This window comes from Papilio machaon, chromosome 1 (assembly GCF_912999745.1).
Source record: "Papilio machaon chromosome 1, ilPapMach1.1, whole genome shotgun sequence".
Lineage (NCBI taxonomy): Eukaryota > Metazoa > Arthropoda > Insecta > Lepidoptera > Papilionidae > Papilio > Papilio machaon.
In genome coordinates, this window is record NC_059986.1 from 4815088 (window position 1) to 4834433 (window position 19346).

Genomic DNA, 19346 nt, shown 5'->3' on the forward strand with positions numbered 1-19346 from the left:
ATCAGACGTTTGTGATAAAAACAATAGACAGTAATGGACTTTCACCCAATATATTGTTATTTAAATTTAGTAGATTTTTTATGAGATGAATATGAATACGCCTTCACCATCAACTTTATAGTTTGGTAAAGTTATCAAAAAGTATATGTTTTTTTACTAATATCTAATATTGATTTAAAGTTAACTATAACCTGTCGTTTAGCTATTGTTAAAATTTTGAAAGCGCTTTGCAAAACCAAAGTCATAAAGTACGACAGGATCTATGGTGGGACTGAGTATGTATATCAAATTTTATAGGTGTATTTCTATATTTGCCAGGAGGGGTGGTGCTATGTTCGTGGTCAACAACATATCTGATGTCCTGATACCCCGGCAAAGACTTTATCTTTATTGCCTTTCTATCTTTGTTCTGTTTGCTTTCCGCCCTCTATCATTTTAGTATTTGCTATTTATGGTTTACGATGACAAAAAAAAATGAAACTATATACTAGTTCGGTTTATATTATATAAGTACGTGGCATACGTAGAGATTAAAGATTATAAGTAATTTATAACGTTTTTTTTAACGCGAATTAAATAAATATTTCAAAATTATCAGCAAAAAAAACTCAAGCTTTGAATAGTTTCACGTTCGTTAGTGATTAAAGATAGGGGTAATGATTGTGTGTAGGGGGTTGTTCGCGCACGGTCAACGATTTACATTCCTCACGACTCGGGGTCGGCGTGTCGGGTCGGGTCGTCTCTATTTCCTATAAAAGTATCTTATAAAAACTCAATCACGTAAAGAATTTGTACAAGCATTCTTGACAAACAAGAATTCTTAACAATGTGACTTTTTGTTACTCTCTAAATTTTTATCCGAAGACGACATACGCTACGCGATGAGCCATTTTAGTGAAACTGACGAAATAATTTATCCACGCAACAAGTCAAAGGCATGTGAAGAATGTGTCAGAATTGAGCAGCAAAACCACAATTTAGGTATAAGGATATGAATGTAGCTTGGCGACTTATCACTTGTTCCCTTCTTATGCAAATAATTTAAAGTGACAGTATTCTCCAGCGGCCAGCGCCCCACAGAATGCGAAGCGATCATTGGTTAAACCGGGTGACACTTGGAAAGCATTCTGTCCGATCCAATATATCACTTTTGTGTCGAAAACAATAAAAATACTTTTCACATTCATAAGACCCTTATTAAGAATTTATTTGGCAGTAATTATTTCGACACGTTTTAAAAATGAATTTTGATAAAATTCGGATTAAAAAAAATGCGAAATGGATTAACTATTAATTTGCAATTCCTTAATTCAATATAAAAAGACGATAACAAAATGTACTGTGAGTAGAAGTTAAATTTAAAATGTACAAAAAGATATTGCTCCAGGTGAGGCTCGAACTCACAACCCCGGCATTGCTCACGAACACTGACTTATAAGTACCGTGCGCTAACCAATTGCGCCACTGGAGCGTTGGTTACCAAGTTGAAATTATCGAATACTCATTATGAGCTTCCCCTCTCGTCCCTCTCCTTAATGACAAACGTCTTGCTGTGGTTTTAGATCAATTTAACACACAATTCACAACGATACCATATTTATATCGTTAAAATAACAAGACTGCGTGACTTGGCAGCATTACAAATGGTATGGTAAACTTTGCGTTATCTCTGTCATAAAAACTTGTCCTTACATAGAAAACATATCATGAACCATATTAATAAGTACTAAAAGCGTATTATTTCTGCGCGTGTTCATGATGTATTATATTATTTCTTGGTCCAAACCAAACACGCCGATAATAATCTTTGACCTAATTGAAATGCGATATTTTACATTCCTGACGACCAAAAATTATCAAGTATGAGTCATGCTTTTGTATTAGATGTAATGAATACAAACAAATACAACTAACCTAATCTAACTAATATTACTAACATTAACTTTAGTGATTTTACTACACATTTTTTCCTAAATCCTAGGTTATAAAATGACTATGTTGTTTTTTATTTTCTTATCGCATCGTCTTTTATAGATAAATAATTAATGTTTTTTCTAAACCATTTACTAGATAACGGTGAAACTTAGGCTGAAAGGCTCAAGAACGTGTACCATTTAAAATTTTGAAAAACTATTTATTTTACAATTTTTGGGTTGAAACTGAATTAGCTCGTTTAAAAAAAAGTATGTCTGCCTAACTTGTACCTCTTATTTATCCAACGCATAATTTTTGGATGCGAGCCATTATTAGATATAAAAGTGTAGTTATTAATAAACTTAATTAAATTTATATTGGCAATGACTCAAATAAGTAGATAGAACTCGATTACAAAGGGAACCAATAATAATGAGTAGTAAACTGATAAATTGTAACTAAGGGTGGGTTTCTACTGTTTGCACACTAAAATACTCGTACATCATGTCACTCCTCATATTCTCTTTGTATACGTAGAGCCAACAAAGTTTGAGGGAGAGCCACGGACTGATTCGAATTTCAAGGTTATATTTTGACATAGTAACAGTAAACTAGTGGTTACTTTGATTAGTTGACCTTGAATTTTAATTCAATGTTGCAAAGATTTCGTGTGTTATTAATACAAGTAGGCAACATTTAAATAATTATGTTTTATGTATACACTATTAAAATTTAGTTCTTATATTCTGTTTTAAGAAGTATAAGTACTTACCTAAATAATGAGAATATAAATAGATCGATGAGATCGACTTTTAAAAGATTTGTACTAAGAAGCAATATAAGTTTTTACCTTTTTTTACATCTATGGTTATTGCTAATAGATATTTTTCAATAAGCTGAGAGAAATATAATTCCAAAAAGCATTGAAGCAACAATGTATTCCATCAGCGAACAGATAGGTTGTTGTTGTACACACCAGATTTGTACCTGACCATGTCTGGACACTATTAGCCGGTATTGTTTTTGATATAACGGTGCGCCATCTGTCCCAACTCACTAGATATTCCTTATGAAATAGCCTTAAGAATAGAATTACATATATTCTCACGCGATGTATAAATGTACAAGCAATTAATTTTGTATAATATTTTAAATGACAACCTATTCAATATGACTTTATTCTGAAAACAAGCAATAAATTAATCTACGAGTAATAACCACGAAAAATCGTCGTTGGCGCAGTTGTTAAGCGCTTGACCGTAGCGGACCGAAATCTTTACGTCCTGGTTCGATGCCCGCCATGTAGTAATGTGTTGATTATGACAATCCTAAATTGGGTAGGCTACAAGATGGGGACATATGAGCTGAAGTCAATCACCACCAAACTGTATCGATTTCATGTCTCTGTATCGTTATAAATGATGTCAAATATTTGTGTATGTAGCAGTTTTGTTTTTTATTATAATCAATATATTGCATCCAACAAAATAGAAAACAGACACCTTGTGGCGAATACTAATGCCATGTTTCCACTTCAAATCAAATTACCAAAGGTTAAATCAATGTTTTTCTAAATCAAAAGGTATTGTTACCATTGAACTATAGCCTTATAATTAAATGGGATCTGTGTAGGCGGGAGAGGTAAGAAGCGGTGCGGAGCGGCGCGGCGCAGGCGCACGTGCCGTTCGGCTCGCGGCCATTCGATTAGTGTAGTGTGCTCCAGCGCCCGCGCAGTCAAATGATATGTTAATGACCACTGGGGATACGTACTTTATGGTCTACCTGCGCCACTCCTCGCCTTCGTTCCGTACCATCAGTGCCGTTTAATTACTACACTTTATATTACGACCAATTTTATTCTAGTTCATAAATTTTACAATGCAATCATCTCTTTTTATAAATTTTATTATGTATTAATTTAATTCTAAAAGAATACTGCTCATTTCTTATTTTGTTCTTATATTTTTAACGTGTGTACTTTTTACATACTAGTTCAAACCTTCGTTATAATGTTTCCAATAGGATTTAAAAAAATAATTAATGTGAAAAACGATTAAAAAATAAAATTAGAATTAAATTAAAAATATTTCATCTAAATAAAAATGTCAGTATTTATTAATAAAAAATAAATGTTTCTTCAATTGATACCATAGTTAAATAAAACCGATGCTCGATACCCCATAATAGGCCATGTGATTGTGACATTTGTTCGACAATCCATCATTTAATGATTGTTGTGCATTCAAAAGTGTGAGAAACATTGGAAGAGTGAAACGATTTATTGCAAATGTTAAATAATAGTATTAAAGAATACAGTTATTGCTATAAAATCTGCTTTAATAAAAAGTGAGCAAAGAATATTAAATCTATCTATCTATATCTATATATATAAAAGAAAGTCGTGTTAGTTACACTATTTATAACTCAAGAACGGCTGAATCGATTTGACTGAAAATTGGTGGGCAGGTAGCTTAGAACCAGGAAACGGACATAGGATAATTTTTACCCCGTTTTCTATTTTTTTTATTCCGCGCGGACGGAGTCGCGGGTAAAAGCTAGTAAGTAATAAATAATTGAGTAGTCCAATACGCATTTAATAATAATTTTGTTTTCATGACTTTTTAAATTAACTTGAATAAATTGTGTAAAATAATTAAAGAAAGCGATTTAAATAGAAAACTACTCTTAAACTTGAACAAGTTCGAACAATAACATACTACAGCAAATATGTTCGAGAATGTCGACGCAGAGTATTGGAAATATTGACCGGCGGCAAACTGACTGATCAGTGTGATTGAACAAGACAATTGCCCCTAATGAAAGTAATTAACACGATGCGATCGGGCGTCGATACTGCGCCGAGTGCTGAGCGGGCCCGCGCCGCACGCCGGCACCACAATGCGCTACTTAAATCAACCTACACTTGCCTTCACTAATAAATAAATGGTGCAATCTTTCATTCATTTGCACTAGAAGATCTGCAAATGAATAATTATTTCTTTAAAACTCATAAATCACAATATATCATCTAGATCTACCTTGTTTAGTATTTAGGTAACAGATATTTTAAAACTAAAATTGCATATGTGTCTAAAAATGTTAAATTTCTAAGCATTGTTATAAATATTAAGAGTATTAACATCTTTCAGTTATGACATTAGCGACATGCTTACACACGGGAAAAAGACTTTTAATTGTTTTGTCTGCTATCGTGAGTCTCGCTGAGATTGCAGCATCATTGGGGGAGAGCGACTGCCCGATAACCCATGAGTTATATTGTAACAATGCTGCAGGCGCTGCGTTACGATGTCGCTAAATATTATGTGGCAACTTACATTGTAATAGTTAAGTATATACTAGTACCGAGCATTTAAGTTTATCTAGTCAATAAAAGTCTGATGGTTATAGAATTGTTGGGATTTTGTTCCCATATCTAATTGTGTGCCATCATTTTATAATAAGAAATATTGAGAAATTCAGGTACAGAGTTTCGTAAAAACGGCTTATTACCCAAGCACCTGGTCGTTTTATGAATAATAGTTCTGTGGGAAAGTAATCGGTCACCCAAAATGTTTCACACAACGATGTCAGTGGTATCGAGTAAAGACGTTTTTACTTACATTTTCATCATGTATTCGTTTCAGATCAAGGTTACGGATACGTTTATCTCTACGGATAGTGTAAATCAAAAACAAATTTATCGATAAAATGGTATAAAGCTAATAGTACGACTTGTCGGTCTGTTTGTTTAAGATATAACGCAGATCCTTGTGTCAATGTAAATACCTGGGAATAAATATAACGAACCCATATCTTGTCCAAAACATTCAAGGTTAACGCAACATTGTCGTGATGAATCAATAACCTCAAAAAATATAAGCCGGAGGAAGTGATGGTTTTCATGGTTTATGCCACATTTCTTAAGTAATTTATTAAATCTTTATTGCTTGTTTTAAAAACAATATCAATGATTCAAGTCATTAGTTCGTAAGTTCATTGGTTTAGATTTAAAGTGTATCAATGCTTAACATCACAATTGTTCCAACACGTGACTGCGCCAGTTTATATTTGCACTTGGTGAGCGGTCACGTGTGCCGCGTGCTGACTCCACTTAATACTTACAGCCGAAGCATGATTTAATAACGTCAAAACAAAAAAAAAAACAACGGATAAACAGGTGATGAAACGATTCGCGTCTCCTATTACATACGTCAATGTACCCAGTTACCCTGTTACTATGTGACACACATTTGTGTATCTAACATAAAATCTTTAGTGACATGTAGAGTTCACAAATAACAATAGTTATGAACATCATTTGTTTTGTAGCTATTGGGGCATATAATTTGTGGTTCACTGGACTTTCTGAAATATATTAACAAACTGCTAGAGAAGATGCCATAAATGAGCTCCGTTGAACTGATAAACTATGTGTGTGCACCAAACAAACAAATGCTTAATTGCTATAATTTTTTTACATACCGTATGATTATTAATATTACGTATGGCTATTAATATGTTTGCTTTTTATTGACGACTAAAATATTCGAAAGAGAAAAAAACGGGGACGAGTTTCATCAACAAACATAAAAGCATTCCATGTCCAAGGATGAATGATCCGGAGCATCGTTCGTCAATAGAAGCGGGCATGTTGTTCGATTGTACGCTGGTGCTCGGCGCTCGGTGCTCTGCTTGATGAAAAAACTCGTTCAGTCTCAGGTGCACACCTGTTGAGGCGCCGAGACCGTGGGATTACGTGATAAGTCCGCAGGTAGGAAATGTGCAAAAATCACAAATTGTACCTTACCCAATAACTATTCTCCTTACTTGCGATGAAAAGCAGTTAACCGCGAAATATGATCTTTATCTATGATTAAAACGCAACAAGTTAGAAACACAGACTCTTTATATAGATATACTAACGCGTACGTTTTGCTTATAGTTTATCTTTGTTAGAATTGGTCTTTATCTAAGCGGTGACCGTTTGTTAGTTAGGCACACCACTCCCAGTTAAAATTGAAAATATAAACTTTGTTTATCGACTCCCAGCTGACTTGCACAAAGCAGTTCAATACAAAAAATCTCTTGTTCTATGACATAAGAACATTTTTACCTTCACAAGACCTTTATATACTTTTTTGTTTAAGACGTGCAATATAAATCTGCTTACAAAGGCTTTTTTCTTAAATTTATTATAAAAATAAACAGGTAAATTAAAGTCGATTCGCTTATCGAATTGTTTGTTAAGACCGGACGCGAAAGGAATTTAAATTACCATCAAGATCTTATTTTATTTCCCATACAAAGGATGAACATAAAGAAAGCACGAAACGTTATGTGTAGGTTGGGACCTACTCAGATGTACTTTCCGTGTTTCAATTTTTGTCCATATCGGGAAGCGGTGGTGCGCCGCCGCGTGTGCACAGATTCAGATATGCTAAGAGCTCGCGCTCGCCGCCGCTGTACTCCAGTGCTCGTGGGTGTCGACACTCGACACTCGACATCGGCAATGGTAGTGGGTACGCTGGACGATTTATGTGCGCATCCCGACTCTACCTGAGTCGCACAAACGAGCAAGCGCAAGTGAAAGTGAACCCACATGCACCAAAGAACATCAAATATCGTCTAATTTGTTACGAAAATAAAATGCTATGGGGACGCTTTGTCCCTTCACGAAAATACGAAACGTAAACATTCCCTTATGCCGCACTAAGCGGCGGCGGGCGGCGCGGTGGGTATGTGTGATTTAGTGCGCCGTTGATTTTGTTCACATTCCGCGTCCTACAATACCACGAATTGCGTAATGCGAAATTCCATTAGGCTTTTTGAATACGAACGAAGGAAGATATTGGAGGAAAAAATCTGACAACGCGCTCCAACAGGTTATTGTTCGAGATTTACGAATGAACAATTGTATTGTGGGATGCGACTTAAAAAGAGTTTGTTAGTGTAATCTTTACGTATCTTCTGCAGTGTAAAAACAACATGCTGACAGAATACCGAATAAAATAAGGAATTATGGATTTCGTTTGTTCCTTACATTAAGAAACGATTGGCCAGAGTACATTATTTTTTTCCCCAATGTTACATTGATAGTTGAATCTATAATTAATTAATCAGCCAGCAGCATGATATTGTTTAGTTATTATTTTTGGGTGCATCCATTTATTCTGACTAAACTTTTATGAAAATATATGATGTTACTCAATGCCGATGTTAAACGATGCATGTATGTACATGCATGTATCAATGCATGTATATAACAAAATAAATTATTTCTTGGCTATTTAAATAATCTGAAAAACAAGAAGAGAAAATTTTGCTTAGACATAAATGTTATTTGTTTTGCCTAAAGTAATTGTTGACGTTGCATATGTTGTCAATATGTTTTCAACATGCCCAACGTGATTAGTCAGCGCTAACTCTCCAGAACACCGAAAACGTGATCATTTCTCTAAAGATATTGTGACATAGATCTCATTCATTGTTTTTGGTTATGATTTAAAAAAAAAACATTATTTCAAAGTTCAAAGAACTACAGAGTCAAAGTCACGTGTCAACCCACACTCTGAAATGAACAGTATTTTGCAATAAGTACCAATTAATTGCTTAATCTGCGACGCCGGATATTGCTGATTCAAAAATTGTTTGCATCTTGGTTCGGCTAAAGACTGCACGTTTTTTAAATGTGCAAAATGAAATGATAAAAAATGAATTATTACGTACAATTTTATGCTAAATTGCGACATATGCTAATATCTAAAACATAGAGTTTGCTTTGGAGTTAAGTTGGTGTTGCTGCGGCTCCTGATTTGTCTATTCTCATGCAAAACGGAAATTTATTTAAGTAACGCGACAAATTTTATTTCTCTTTATCACATCGCATTTTACTTCTTTACAGTTAAAATTTAGAAACCTAACTATACGCCAGAAAAATGAAACACAACACGAGAAAAGTACCAAACTGAATGATATACGTGTTCAAAGGGACAGAATTGCAATTGAAAAGCTGCTGTGAATGAATACAATCATAATCGGGCACAATAGAGGCAAGCTTGCATTATGTGTCCGCGGTCGCGGCGCAGTCACGCGGTGACCGATATCGTGATGATGTGCTGAGATACCGGCGTGGTGGTGCCGACTGCACGGACTGCGCGGCCGATAGCGCACGTCCGCGCGACGCGAACATCCTCGCCGAGATAAGCCTCAACCTGCCCACGTTATCTAGCCGGCTGGCCTTGTCAACATTACCTATGCAAATACGTGATAGGTGTAAAGCTCGAAAAAAATTGTAACTTGGTTAATATTTATTAGCGGATGTCATTTTATTATAATATAGCACGAGGTTACTGTCAGTTTTATTTAGCGTCCCTGATCGTAATCACATAAATGTGAAGAATGATCATATATTGATAAATAAAGTAGGAATAAGAAGGAATGCCATAAATTTATAGTCTAATATACCAATAGATAGATATACTAAATATTACCAAGAAACCAAAGATTCTTGTAGAGTTAATGAAAGTATAGTCATAAAGTTTCTAAGTAATCCATGAAGATTGAATCATTTTCCTTGTTACAATTCTTTATACAGACGTCGGTTTAGTAACAAAGTCTAAGCAGGAGATCATGATGCGATTTGTATGGTTACAACAAGTACGGCTATCTTAATTGACTACGCCGCAATAAAAATACGATGTAAAGGCGAGCGGCGCGACGCTTTCAGCACGCTGAGAAAAGCTTCAAATGTTAATTGTTATACAACAGGTGTGCTATGAAATGGGTTTTAGTACATTTTACCAAATAATAACCAGCAATACTTAATAAAGACAGAAGACGAGGTGAGGTATTTATCATAACTTGATATATAGAAGACGTTTAAGTGACTAATGTAGGGATTGTGTACGATCATATAAATTGCGTGAAAGAATTTTGAAAATTATGTCAAAGAAGTACATGTTTCAAGTTCTTGTTGATATAAGATTTTATTTTATGTATAATTTTCGGTTAAAATATTATTCATAGAACATATAAAAATGGTTATTATTTTATGTACCGTGAATATTGTAGCTTGGTGTAAGATAATAATAAATAGCAAAGAGCCGTGCGGCCGGAAGTGTGACGATAGTACAATGTCGAGTTTATTTATGTGGCATATTGAGCGGGAGATACACAAACATTCGCGAAGGTCAGGACGCGGGCGGCGGCGGGTGCTTCCGCCGCGTGTCGGGCGCGTGCGGGATGCGCTTGCGCATCGTTTCAATAATTTGTTTAAAAAGTCATGGGAGCCACCCTCAGCTGCAGCCTGGAGCGTGTGAATATGTGGGTCCTTGATGCAATTATCGAATCCACTTATTATTACAATACGCGTTGAATGATAGTGTAAATGACATGAGAAATCAGTCTCACGACACCATTAGTGACCTAAAGCTTCCCTAGACAGGAAAACTTCCTGATCTGTATTTTTTTTTTAATTGGAATAAAATTTAAAATTCACTTCATATATTTTATTTTCAAAAGCACAAGAGATAGTCGTACAAATCGACAATTTAAAACTGAAAAGGGGTTACGAAAGCGCAACGTAAGAAGGAATAATTCTTACACCGATGTGATAAACGGCGACATTCATAAAGGCGGAGAAAAAAATTAATTCGTGAATTCCTTAAGTTATTGGCACAAAAAGGGAAAATTTAAGACGTGCCAAGTCAGACAATGCGAGCTGGAGTTAATCTTAGCGCGATCAATAAACTCTCTGATTACACATTCGTGTAATACCTTGCGCGTCGTCTGCGCGCGCAGGTACCGGCCTCTACCTCGGTCTGCGCTACCATTCATTCAATACACTTTATTTTACACTTTTTCGAATTCCTTTTATCTTTATTCTGTTTTTGTTATTGTATGTTTGTAGACATTTTAAGTACGAATACGTATGTTATATTATTCGTAGTAAGTAATGTCATAATTGTCATCTTAAATCAGAAATCAATTTATTGATGTATCAAACGTTTACATCAATAAATTGATACGTATTAAATTTTTTCCATCTATATTTGTGTTCGAAAGTTACATTTGTTTAGTTGATGATATTTGCGAACATGTCTTGCGTACCTACCTAGATATTTTTTTTTACTTTTGTGCATATCTGATAAAGGATGATAACTTCAGTATATCTCACTTACATAACGTGTTGAGTTCTTTGAGAACCTAAACAAAGATTTGTATAATCGATTACGATAGTCATCGCTGCGATGACCTTCAACTGTATAATAATCTATTTTATATCTCGGAATTTAATATTACTATGTTTTATGTAAAAAAATGACGTGAAAAAGTTGCCGTATCAGCATCAGCAGTTACAACTAAGTATCTTGACTAGAAAGTAATAGTACTACACAACCATTACCACACCATTTAATTTGGTTATAGTTTTACTTAAGATACCCGACTAGGGATTACTGGTAGATAGTTCGTTCACTTTTTGGTAAAGTTAGTAATTCCTGTTACCAATTATTTCGTATATTTTATTGCAGAGTGGTTTACTATAGCCAAGTGACATATGGGTGCCAGTGAGGTATCCAGGCTGCCGGCCAACAGATCGCTCAACGGCTACAAAAAGTTCACCAGCTGACCGCCTCCCTAGCTCCGTTATTAATCGTTAACGGGAAGGATGAACTGGGTGACACCGTCCGAAATCGGTCCATCTGTCTGCCCCGACCTGTCTCAGTAGCCGGTGGCCAAAAGCGTCATCTGTGTTGCCCTTACAATTATTACCTGCTTTTAATAAATTATCGCTACAGTTTTAACTTGATAGTGGTGGCGTGGCCAGTTATAATTAAAAGGATAATATTAAGGAGGTCCTTTAATTTTTGTATAACTTTCATTTTTTTGATGTTTAATAGGTTTGCTAGTAATTTTGTTAGGATTACAAATGTTTATGTATTAAATATTGGAGGTATCTATACAAGGATCTGATTTATACTCGTATATTTCACATCTTCTTATTCGAAAATGTAAAATATTTTGCTATCAAATAATATCACCTACTGTTTTTATAATATCAGCATTTACCTTCCACTTTGTTCACTCGGAATTTAAAAAAAATAGTACCTAAGTGGCCTATCTGTTCTTCCGGACTGCATCTGTGCCAAATTTTGTCGAGATCCGTAAAGCCGTTTTTCAGATACTAATTAACAAACATCCATTTATCCAAACTTTTGCATTTATAATATTATTATCACCTATATTTATTAAGTTACTAGATTATATATAATAGGCTTATATAATTAAGTTAACACTAGAACAGTAAAATACAATTATTAGTATATACAAAACATATAGAAATAATAATATAATATAAAAATATATTTAATGCATTGATGTGCTCTTAGATTGTAAAGCCTTGCCTCATAAGCATATGAATGAAGTTAATAAGCCTTTATTGGGATGCGCGTCCACGGCTCAATGCGCCGATCTCACGGCCTCACAAAGTCTTACATTTGACAAACATGTCGCTCGCTATAGTGATTTTCGATGACACATCTCCGCTCTTCATCGCTCATTTGAAACGGGTGACCAAATGTATGGTAATCCAAAGAGGAATTTTATAGTTTTTATTGTTCACAGTAACTCTCTAACTTCCTTACAATCACACCAACGAAACGCTTTCTATCCTATTGATGTGTTAATAGTATTCTCTCGATTTACAAGTTTGTTGTTATTAGGTGCGATATTCCTTAAAGTTGAATGTCTGTCAATTTAAACAATTATATCATAAGTGGATATTTTAAGCAGCAATCGTATACTGTATGTATCAAACCGTGAGTGAATCGTCAGATTCAAAAGTGTGAAAGTTCAGAAAGTTTTATATGAAAAGCATTAGTCAATTTTTTCAGTATTTATACTAAATTATCCACAGTGCACAAGCATAGAGCGACGGTGGTTCAGAGGTTAAGCACTTGTAATCTCCAGGTCCTGGGTTAGAATCCCAAAAAAACCCCGTCAAAAACATGTATTTTGATACGATTTAAACGATGATTTAATCGCGGAGATGAGCTTGATATAAGCTGATGATCTTCTAATAAGCTTATTCTTAGTTATAATGTAAAAGTCCACGTTTAACTTAACAATCTTAGTTAGCTTATTTAAAAATAAGAAATGATGGTAACAAAAAACATAGTAACCTAAAGAGATGAAAGCACTGAAACCACACCTGCTCGACTTGAAGCGTTCACGATGAGCACAATGAGGCCCATTCTAATGTTAAATAAAAATTAAGTTCGATAGACAGCAGCATATTGAATTAACTCGAAAAGGGAACAATGGCTACGTCGATATCTTTACCTACTTTCTTTTGGAGAAAGACAACAAACTTCATAGCGGAGCAGTCGGTGACAAGCGGGCATCGAGACAAAGAGGATCGACTGCGGTCGGTTGCGGAGCACACAAAGGTCAGGTCGGGTCGAGATCACCTTACGCGGCCGCCCGCGCCTCGCTCCATCACGCGGCGCGCCTCACCGTACTCACTACAGCCGTACACTTTTGTTCCTCGACGACGCGACGGCCACTATCGCCGCCATCTGGGAGCGGAGATGCTCCTCATAATGCTTCCAGATAAACCCGCATTGTGTCGTGTGCTCTGTATAACAAGAAGAATATTCCATGAAAGGAGCGCGCAACGCAACAGGTACATGCCCCGCGATTATCTACTAGTTTAGGTGACGCGCACTCGCCTCTTTTGAATGCGTTGCTTTTCAATTATAGCCCGAGTTGGGTTAAGCGTAGAATAGGACCTTTTGCTTGAGCGTGAGAACATTAACAAAACCTTCATTTGAAAACATTTTACATCTTCTTCAAATGTGTTTATATCCGTCTTACATTGAGAGAGGGTTTTGTGGTTTAAAAACTAACAGAGATTGAGTATTTATTTAGACTACGAAAGTATGTAATAATATAATAGTAACCAAAAGAATATGGTGGAATAGCATAACTTTATTAAAAAGTACTTATCAAATCCGAATTTGCAAACATTCTGTGTTCTTATGACAACAGTCTTAAAAAAAAGTCATCTTCTAGTCATTAAGTTACTGAGTTTAGTTACTAATTCCAAATTCAATTCATTTACTCAGTTGAAGGAACTGGAATCAAAATGATTTGTTATGAACGCGCGGCCGCGGTTCGGTAGGACTGAATTAAACAATCACGCCTGACTCATAGTACCGGTTGCCTATAAAGACAACACAAATTATCTTTGTCTAGTTTATTTCTCAGACAAAGCGCCATGCTGCTTCAATGCAACAATTCAAAATTATTTAAATTTACTACTGAGTTGTATTTGTTGATTCATAATTTTACCTTAGCCTTTAATACTTGTCTGACTATCGAAAGGACTTTAATGGAATAAACGAACATCCGCTAGTTAAAACTTGTAAAAGTCAAACAAAAATTCAAACATTTAATGATCATACAGTGAAAATTCTTCAAATATTGCATACTTGACGGAAAATTGTATCTGCCACCGACCTCATTTTTTTTTACATTTTTACCGGTTTTCTTATACACTAGTCTTTTAAATGTAACTCTTGACTGAAGAAAGGAGCAAGAGAAGCAAATGTTAGTGGGTTATATAACATCCGACGACGTACGTATCTGCATGTATGAGGCTAGTTAATTTAGGTAACAAAATCAATTTTTTCTAATTATCATAAAAAATAAACTATATTATGAAGTACAATAAAATATAGTGGGTGGACCTGTAACCGCACTGCTCTACATTATGCATTATAGAGGCTGTTGAATTAGCCGCAACATGTTTTACGGTCCCCACGCGGACAGACATCACATAAATTCCTCGTATATGTAAGATATACCGGCTCGCGTGTAGCGATTATATGAGCTTTATTTTGTATCTCGGCGTCTTTGAGTTGCAGTGTTAAATAACGCTAGATGTTCGTGAATGTAAGGCCAGCAGTGGGTCCGGTGTCCGAGACGACCGATTTAAATGGCGCGGTGCCGGACGGTGGTGCGCTACCGGCCAGGGAATGCGGTTAACTTATTGGAGCAGGCCGGGGGATCGCGTGAATGGGTTCACGGACGCGCCTTTGTTGGCTGAGACGCGCTGGGTGGCCGCCGCCGCCGTTGGTCGCGCACCACACCGCAGGTACCAACCTCGCACACATCCTAAATGCACAGCTAATATACATTTTGCGCAAATTGTTTCGCAATTGTTCCATTTGCTTGCGAGAGGATAACGAGCGGGGATCACGATTTGCAATGCGATCTTTACACGGAGTAGTGCTCCTAACAAACTTAATTTTTAAAGATTTTGCTTTTTAATATAATCATTACGCATGATCATTTCTTTGCAAATGCTAATCCTTGAAATATATTTTGGCAAATTATCACCATGGTTATGAACAACCCCCAAACAAGTGCACGCAGATGTGGTACATACCTAACCTTTGCTAATTGCTAACCTAACCTTTGGAAGGAAATGGAAAAGAAAAAGGAGAAGCGGAAGGGAAAGAGAATACAAATTGATTCTGATCGCATAAAGTCTATCATAAAATAAGAATATTTTTTTAAAAGATCCATAATTATTCCTTACAATTTGTTAAAATGATCATTTAATAAATTAATCATTTAAGATCTACTAGCCAATTTTAAAGTCATGTGCTGCAATTCATTAGGCGTGTAGACGCGATGAGGCAAGATATAGCAAATCAACTATAAAATAATTACCCTTTCATTCTGAACTTGTTTGCGTAGAAAATTAATTACCTTGTCTGGGTATTGATCTAATTACTCCTAATCGCGTATTAGGAACAAGCGGCCAGTGGCGTACTGATATGATTGAATATGACATGCGAATAGCCGGGCTCTGCCTGTGCGTGTCGCTGGTCGCTGGTCGCCGGTCGCCGGTCGACGCCACTCCGCGAGAAATTATGACCGGCCCGTTACCGCGTCGACCTGTGCGGTTTGATTTAATCAACGAGACGTCCCTCATATTCAGCGATTATGTCTATGTACTCTCGATAAATGTACTTAGAGAATGTACATACAATATCTAGATCTCTAATCATCGTCACTAGTATGATTCCAATTTTAATCTAAGTAGGAGTCTGTTTTTGCATATGTCATGTGTGATGTTACCTTTTTTTAGCCGACTTCAAAAAGAAGGAGGTTATTTTTATATCATAAGGTGGCAAACGGCCACCTGGATTCGCTGCAATAGCGAGGCGACCGTTGCCCATAGACATCCGCAAATGCAGATGCGTTGCCTACCTTTAATCAACGGAGAAGGGGACGCACAGAAAGAGGATATTTCTCCTTCCTATGCGTCCCCTCTTCCGCCAAATCCACTTCCCCTTCCCATCCTTTCCTAATAAGAAAAGGGTGGGAAGGGAAAGAGGACTAAAATTTGTCCTCCGGTACCACACTCATCAGACGAAACGCGGAATTGCTTCCACTTCACGCCTGTCTTCTGTGTGGTCGTGGTATTGCATCGGTCGACCCGTCCAATTCGTGCACCCAACAAATATTGTTGTTGTGGGATCTACCACTGTTGAATGTTGAATCTATATATATAAAAGAAAGTCGTGTTAGTTACACTATTTATAACTCAAGAACGGCTGAATCGATTTGACTGAAAATTGGTGGGCAGGTAGCTTAGAACCAGGAAACGGACATAGGATAATTTTTACCCCGTTTTCTATTTTTTATTCCGCGCGGACGGAGTCGCGGGTAAAAGCTAGTTATTTATAAAGATATGTTTCGTATCTAAAATTCTACCTCCATAAGCGAACCACTCAACAACTGGGCCAAGTCCTGGGACTGAAATGTTATTTCGCCTTTTAATTATTCTAACCGGATTGCGAATTGTACAAGCGAATAAAACATGTATTGTTATGTATGTTTTTATTCGCTTGTGCATTTTTTCGTAAGAATTTATTTAGCGTAGTACAGTGTCGTCTTTTATTACATAAATCACCTAGTTACATAAATAATGTTGCAATGGAATTAATGGAAGTTTTCATTACAAGGGATCAATCTAACCATTAAATATAGAACAAGTGATGCGGTAACTCGGCCGCAGCACATCGATTTCACTGTTTCATCGGCAAAGCATCGATTATTGTTAGTTTGCGCAACGGCTTGATCTCCTAACTCGATGGCTAATGCGGCCGCTCTGTGCAAATCGGTCCAATTATGCAAGTGTCTCGACTACAAAATGAGATGGCCTGTGCGATATTTGAACTCGATTGATTTACTTACGTAATCGATGCCGGAAACGATGCCAGCGAATTCTTAGAATCGAATAACATATTGTTACTTCGCCGGTTAAATAATTAGATCAGTTTCTATTATTTGTGGCTCTCTTAGTCTTCGTTTATCAACTTCACCTCGCAAGTCTTCATTGTTTATTGTTTTTATAACATGTTGTAACATGGAATGACCAAGACGTGAATTAATAAAAAGTTTGTGATGTAGATGTTTCTCTATGTCTTCAAAGTGTGGCCGTGATTGACTGCCAAATATCCACAATCTTATCTAAGTAAGTCAACGACAAATCCCAAACAATTACAATTAAAAAATAACACTAGTAAATAACCTTGCCTTGTTTTCTTTAGCCTAGAAACATAATGTACTTACGCAATCTTTGTATTTAAATTCATACAGTAAATATAATTGTAAACGCTTACTTAAGTAAAATAAGTATTTAAAGTCATGAGTCACACAGAAAGCATCACTAATTCAAATAAGAAGCGAAATCCATTTGTCGATACATTCAGAAAAATATAAAGGAAGGTCAGGAACATGTGGTTCCGATATTTTGAAATTCATGAGGGGAGCGTGCTTATTGAGGTCATTGCTCCGCTTGACGAATGGGAGGGTTGTCACAGGAATGTGGTGCGTGAGAGAGGCGCTGCGGAGTAACTCGGAGCTCGGGAAACGACGGGCAGGTGAGGGGTCGAGGCGGAAATCGGCGACGAGATTGGGGCTTCACATTACCTCCCAGTTACGACAGAGTGCTCGCTACTTAATCACGCCGGAAACAATGCTGACGTCTGCTAATTATTTTTGTGATTATTGTTCTTGATTATGCTTTATACAAATTTCAAGATCTAATAAATGAGTAATAAAAGATGCTTCTTTGTATACGTTTTTTTTTATTTTTCATGAGATAATAAAAAAAAATACAAATAGGTATTTGATAACTTTATAATAAGACGATAAAACTTAGTATTTAATGTCTTAGCCATATAGAAATTACATCATGTTTGTGCGGATAAAATTTAATTCTTGTAACCGAAATGTCACAAAGCGATTGTCGCAGTGATGCGTGATCGACGGACATTGTTCTAGAGTGTAAGCAGGCTGGGTCATTAGCTGCGCCCGCGCTTGTCTCATGCGAACGCAATAATTTACGCATCACTGGTCATCATAATCGATGACCATTGTTTTCATCATGGTCATGGATATATTTCTTGTCATGATTGTTGATAAGTCGTCTTCCTTCTGGGAATTATCATTTTAAGAACTTGTGATATAATATTTTTTGCGTGCTTTACTTATACTGAATATATAGGTCTCTGAATTTATAGCTTTTAGATTACTTATAGAGGATATTTATTTAAGTTACCCACAATCAGTGGTAAATTTGTGACACAATCTGTAGCAATACAAAGTGACTTTCGACGTCGCTCGGGAGAAACGTCGTGGACGAGGTTCAGCTATCAGTCTCATGTCGCGAGTCAGTTGCCAGCGCTAGGTGCGGTACGGGTGACAGTAATTGACAGGTCGGCGAGCGTAGGACACAGCGCGCACGTGCGAGAAGGCCGGGGCTCCCGCGCTGCTCAGCGCCGACCGGGATGTCTTTAAATAGACTAAATGCCTTTGTGAAGGCATGCCCTCCGAAGGGTGGCGGCATCCGGCTCCGATCGCGCACACGATTCGCTTCTAAAGAGGAAACTTATAAATAACTTGTTCAATTATTCAGAAGCATTCGAGTATAAAGGTAATGGTTGCGGGCGTGACTGAGTGCGCGGTGCGAGCGGAGAGTCGTTTGTACCGCGACGTGGCGCGGCAGCGAGGCTTGGCGGCTACCGGACTCTTATCGCACATCTCGTCGACACACTGTTTCACGGAATGCCTATTGTTTGATTAATAGACTTTGCACCTCTCGCTGGGAACTATTTGGAACACTGCGGGCATGTTCGTAAGGAGGTTTTACATTAAAATCAATTGAATGATTCAATTTGTAAAATGATAAATATATTATATAGGTACCTTTAGCACATCAAATGTTTTGTTTGGTAATTGTGTGTATTTGTACAGTTTATACTCGCATAAAGAATCAGATCGTGAACAACAGAACTAATGAATAATTGAGTATTCAAAACATAGTAAGAAGATTTACTATATAAAATATTAGT

At 36.5% G+C, this 19346-nt stretch overlaps 1 non-coding gene across 1 annotated transcript; it reads right to left on the minus strand.

Annotated features, from left to right (window-relative positions):
- Positions 1-1379: 1379 nt before the first annotated feature.
- On the minus strand, positions 1380-1471 carry Trnai-uau. The gene is given in 2 exon segments: positions 1380-1415; positions 1434-1471. It is a non-coding gene; the product is annotated as a tRNA-Ile (tRNA).
- Positions 1472-19346: the final 17875 nt, after the last annotated feature.